The following is a 6,293-nucleotide window of genomic DNA, read 5'->3' as shown; positions in this document are numbered from 1 at the left end:
AGAGCCTGTGAACCTCCAGCTTGGTTCTTTTCCACTGATGCTCAGTCTTACGGCAAACTCTCCTCAAGATAAGGATTTCCTTATTAATCCAAGGACGCCAGCTCTGGATCCCCTTTTTCGCTTTTTGCGTCTGGAACTTTGCAGGAGACACACAGGTGAGCAGCAAACAAACGGAGGTGGAAAACTCCCTCTGAAGCTGCTCCAGCTGTCACAACACTTCACCAACGACTCTTTGATCGCCATCAGCGCATCCCGATCATAAACACAGGCAGCAGAAATGACAAAGTTTTTATCCAGACTAATAAAAGCTAAATAACACAAAAATAAAAGCACAGAAGATATGCGCAAGGGGGTAAAGCAGGCAAAGCCATATACAGGCGCCATCTTGCCCCAACGTGTGCAGTAGCCTGATGATACAGTGATTGGAMGCAGCTTCTGAGAAGTCAGAAAGAGTGATAGAAGTCTGTCTCCAAACATAAGCAGCTACAGAAATAACACCAGAAATAGAAGCTCTATTTGTTGCTGGTCGTTTTTAACAAAGAAAATGTTGCTAAAAGGATTAATAAAGTCTCCGCTTCAACTCAGAACAGAAACTAAACTAAAACCTGCTCCCATGCATGTTTACACCAAAAAGATCGCTGATTCGTTCATTTCGCTGTCAATCAAAAAGGGATTCAGGCTCAGACATATCATCCAATCATCATGCAGACAGCCAGCGTCCGAGCCAGCCCCCTGCCCCATAGACCCCCAGAGACGYTCAGCGTCYGATGGGCRGRACAAAGCCCAGCATTTATCCAATGACTCGTCTCATTTAGCTGCAGTCTTTGCATCACTAATGAGCTCTGTGGACGCTCAGCGTCTGACTGTTYAAAGCTCTGTGAAGCTGAGGGAATGAGTGAAATGAGGAAAGCTGCGAACAACAACAAATTCTGAACAAAAGTTGAGCGCGTTGTAGCACATATTTAGTTAATGACATGTACTTACAACAGTATATATTTTATCTTTTTTTACATTTTAGGGGAAGCTGAGCTTCCCTTGCAGTCTCAGAGAAATCGCCTCTGGTGCACACTGCTGTTTAAAGAGTTATTATTCAAACTGCCCTGATGCATCTCAGTAATCCAGGTAGAAATGATTCAAACTGATACATCAGAGTTGTCTGAGCTGTGCAGAAGTTGTTSTTTGAATCTCCAGCTGAAGTAATGTTTGTTCAACTATTTACACTGAACCTCGCCACAAAAATAACCAACATATCAGAAACATGCAGCCAGTAAATAGTTATATTTCTGGTTATTTCATTCCTTCAAKAAGGAAGAGCCAAGTTGCCACTAAACTGTGATTCTGCTCGAGGACAGAGTTCAATGTTATTGACTTGTTCATATTTAACATTATAGTGTGAATTATTGTTCTTTTGTGGTCTTGCTGCCCAGTGGTACTTTGATGTAGCAAATAAAATGGTCTGATTATTTATAGCAGCCAATTTTGAMCATAGGAAGCTAAATGTGACGAAACAAGCCAGTAATAAGTTTTTTATTGAGTGTTTTATTAGGGGGAAAATGGAGCCAGACCTTATATAGATCTAGGAAAGTGTATTTGATTTATTTATTTTCTTCACTTTGTCCCCTTGTTCACTTATTTACTTCCGTCACTCTCCATCCATCCAACCCACTCTTGTTCCTTCCCGCTTCTTTCCCTTCGTCCCTTCAGAGAACCAGTCACCGGAGTGGTGCTGCCATTCGTTTGACTCTGCCCAGTCCAATTATAGTGGGCCTTAATTACTGAGCCTGTCAGCCTCCATCAGGAGAGCCATTTGTCATGTGGACTGGGCTGGACTGGACTGAGCAGGCCTGCTTCAGCTCGGTGTGGGTGGAGGGGGACACGTTAGTCTGTCGGCTGCTTTCAGTAATTGTCAAATTGTCTGGGTGCCTTTAAAACTTTCTGAAGCTCAACTCATGCTCCGATGTTAATATCGTTTCTTAGTCTCTACTTCTGTCTACTCGTACCACTTGACTCTCAATTTGAAGTGGTTACAATAAGCCAACACACAATGAGTCACACCTTTAAGACGCCGATGCAACATCAGTTGTTGTTTTTGATGTAAACAGATGTGACATCAGTATGTAGTTCAGTTTGCCAGATTGTGCCAGATTTCCCCACGGATAATCTTCTCTTGAAATCTCTGGTAGGAAACACAAATACAAGTCAAACCCATTAGACACAAAAAGTAGAATTAGAACAATGTTTTTTTCTTATTTCATTAAAACATACAAAAGTTCATCACATATACAGTATTGCTACCCATTAATGAAAACAATTCCACTAAAATATGGATGTTAAAAGGTCAAAACGCGCTAATATTACTGTGTATTGACAGCACTAGTAGTTAAAATACAGATATTTGACTTCAATAAAATAAGAATTATTGTGATTTTAACCCATCAGAAAGTTCTTTTTCTTAATGTCTGTAAATGAAAAAGAAGAAAAGTTGAGTTTCTTTTATTCTAGTCTCTCATGTTATTCCATAAAATTTTGTCTTTAAGTAAAATTGTATAAACATTTTCTATTTAGAGAGACCTTTCCTGTCATCGTACAGAGAGCACAATGAAATTACAATTCAGAACACCCATTCAGAAGAAGACAGAGCATAACAAACATGGGAGAACAGGTGCCCTGGGTCATGCAGCCACTGACCCTGCACAGAGCAAGGATCATCTTCATGAAGACATCATGAGGAGGTGCTACCCTTAACAGAAAAATTAAAAACCACACAAGGACAGATGAGGAAAAAACAACAAAAACATCATATTATATCAACAATGTAACACTGTGTTTATAAAAAAAAAAACCTCTGCATAGAGCACATTTATTAGCCAGAGGAGTAAGTGAGTTTAGGGGTGTGTGTATCTGAAGTCATGAATGTTGTATGCACTTGTGTGAATATCTGAAGAATGAGCCCGAAGAATCCAGTCCCCAAAACCAGCGCAGCCATAGTCCAGAATATTGTTAACTGTCCATTCTGTGCGGCCTTCAGCCTGCTCCAGGAACCAGATTACAGATGGGTGTGAGAGGGGTGAGGTGTGGAGCAGAGTATCAGTCGACATATACGTCCAGGAAGAATTTAGTCATCAGCTCAAGGCCGTTGTAGGGGAGAGACAAATCTCTAATCAGTTGTTTTGGGAACAGAAGAGACAGGCAGACGATAACAATTTTCCATCTGCTTTCAGTGTCTGCTGGTACATCTCAGTGTGGTGAATCCAATCAGGCAAATAGTGTGTACAGTTCCTCTGAGCCGTACTATCAGCTTATCCAAGATCAATTCCATCTGGCCAGCAAAGTCCAGGGACCACAGACGGCCCGCGACCCTCAACAGAACCGCTTGCAGACCGAGTCCAGCTCACACAACGCCAATGTTCAAGTGCTGACAGTACAGCCATCCTTTCAGATTGGTCATGCAGCCAGGTAGCCACCGATGCTGTTTTGTAGAACACCAGGAGACCACCAGGCCAATCTGCAGAGTCCAGTGATCGGAATCCAGATATATCCAGAACAGAGAAGAACAGAGGTCCCACTTTTGACATGTCCTCCCATGGAAGAAAAAACTTTGTTCCAAAAAATTTATTGAGAGACCAGCTAACCAGATCCATAAAAATAAAAATATTCATAATTTCTGGTTTCGGATGAAAACGTAGAGAAGGCTCCAAGCAGCAAAGCAGGGAAGATAAGGAAGGACAGGAGAGAAGGAAAAAGTGTCTTACTCCTCCGAAAGCAGAACAAAAAATATATATATTTATGGAATAAGCCAAACATCTGAGTATACTGTTTGGTTTGTCCAAACTCAACATTTGAAACCAGTTATGAAACCAAAAGTAGACTCTGACATACAACAGCTTTTTTTATTTTTATAAGAGAAGATCGGCAATATCACCAATTGTAGCCTCGACCCTTTGCCCTCTCTTTACACAACTTTTGACATGACAACACCTTTCAGTTAAACTACTCATCAGCAACTGACCAATTGGCAGTTGATATTGACAAGTGACATGCCCCTTAGCATCGCCATTGCTGTACACGGTAATGAACATTAGATTTTGTGATTGTGAAATTCACACACTAACCATATCAGACTGGAATACAGTTTATTTTGTTCCCAAAACCTAAACAGTCTGGAGAAGCATAAACCATGAATGTCAGGATGGCTGCATACCTGTAAACAACTGAGTACGACAGTGATGGATGGGAAGCACATGTTTGTGTTTTCACAGATAAGTGCACGTAGATCTACTAGGTACTGATTGCACCAGTTAACGATTAATGAATGTTACACAAACATTTAATTGATTGTGTAATGTGAGATGTTGACTTCCAGTACAAACTAAATTCACTTGTAAGTTTTAACCATGAATTGCTCAATGACTGCATGAAAACATGCATCTAGGTTCATTTTTATAGTATCTATAGTAAGATAGAGCACCAATTTATTGTTCTCTTTGCATTTTCAAAAACAGATTGTTTGGTATTGAAGAATTTCTCAATTGTTTTTGCAACAGCAAATGAACAGTTTGACATTTTGTTCCCTTCATCTTGCTTCCTTTGGTTGGGCTTTAACTTAAGTTCATCCATGAGTTTTGTTGAATGACTTCATTGAACTGATGTAGGACTCATTAGAACTTAATAATATCCTCACAATCCTGTTCTCTCTGACCATTTTTTAAATAAACTGAGTTTACATTAGCTGACTTCATAGCTACTGAGAGTAAATTTCATTTTAGTAGATGTTTATCAGAGAATGCTGCAGCTAAATTTAAATAATCTCTTCCATCTTTATTTTCCTCTGTCCTACAGAATAATGTAACAGAGAACAGTAACTTAGATGGTCTTGTTGATAATATAACTTTAATGCAAACCTCTCTTGATGAAATTGCTCCACTAAAAAAGAAAGTTATCGAATGGAGGAAGCCGTCTCCTTGGTTTAATTCAGAGTTACGTTCTTTAAAACAGGCATCTAGAAAACTAGAGAGAAAATGGCGCTCCACTAACATAGAAGAATCTTATTTAACCTGGAGACACAGCCTGCTAACATATAAGAAAGCCCTTCATAAAGCTAGAACTGTACAATATTATTCATCTTTAATAGAAGAGAATAAAAACAATCCCAGGTTTCTGTTCAGTACTGTAGCTAGACTAATGAAAAGTCCTATCTCTGTTGACCCATGTATCCCTATAACTCCAAGTAGTGATGACTTCATTAGATTCTTTATAGATAAAATAATTTTATTAAGGAATAAAATTCATGCCAAACTTCCTGCTACTGTCTCTGATTCTCAGTCAGATTAGGCAGCTTTAGTGTCACTAGAACCTGATTTATGTCTGGACAGTTTTTGTCCTGTTGAGCTCTCTGAATTGTCTAAAATAATAGCTTCATCCAAACCATCAACATGTCTGCTAGATCCCATCCCAACCAGACTGTTCAAAGAAGCATTTCCCTTAATTAATATTTATATTTTAGATGTACTTAATTTATCTTTAATAAATGGTTATGTGCCGCAGAGCTTTAAGAATGCTGTAATTTAACCTTTACTTAAGAAACCTGATCTTGATTCAGGAGTTCTGGCCAACTATAGACCTATATCTAATCTCCCATTCATTAAAAAAAATTCTCGAGAAATTAGTTGCAAATCAACTATGTGAACATCTGGATAGAAATAATCTAAATGAGGAGTTTCAGTCAGGGTTTAGAGCTCATCATAGCATAGAAACAGCACTGGTTAAAGTTACTAATGATATTCTCATGGCCTCAGACWGTGGACTTGTGTCCATTCTTGTCCTTTTAGATCTCAGTGCTGCATTTGATACAATTGATCACAATATTTTATTATGTAAACTTGAACTTGATATTGGGATTACAGGAACAGCTCTAAAATGGTTTGAGTCTTRTTTAASTGATAGATTYCAKTTTGTTAATGTTAATAATGARTCTTCTTCTTACACCAGAGTTAGTCATGGAGTTCCTCAGGGTTCAGTGCTTGGACCAGTCCTCTTTACTTTATAAATGCTTCCATTAGGTAAAGTTATTAAACAGCATGGGATAAATTTCCATGGTAATGCTGATGATACTCACTTATATTTATCCATGAAAGAATTCAACCAGTTACTTAAACTACAAGCATGTCTTACAGACATAAAAACATGGATGACTCTTAACTTCCTGCTTCTAAACTCAGATAAGACAGAGGTTATGGTTCTTGCACCTGAACATCTTAGGGATCAACTTTGCAGCCTTTCAGCTCCTCTGGATG

This window comes from Austrofundulus limnaeus, unplaced genomic scaffold (assembly GCF_001266775.1).
Source record: "Austrofundulus limnaeus strain Quisiro unplaced genomic scaffold, Austrofundulus_limnaeus-1.0 Scaffold1007, whole genome shotgun sequence".
NCBI lineage: Eukaryota > Metazoa > Chordata > Actinopteri > Cyprinodontiformes > Rivulidae > Austrofundulus > Austrofundulus limnaeus.
Note: the sequence above shows the minus strand (reverse complement) of the source record.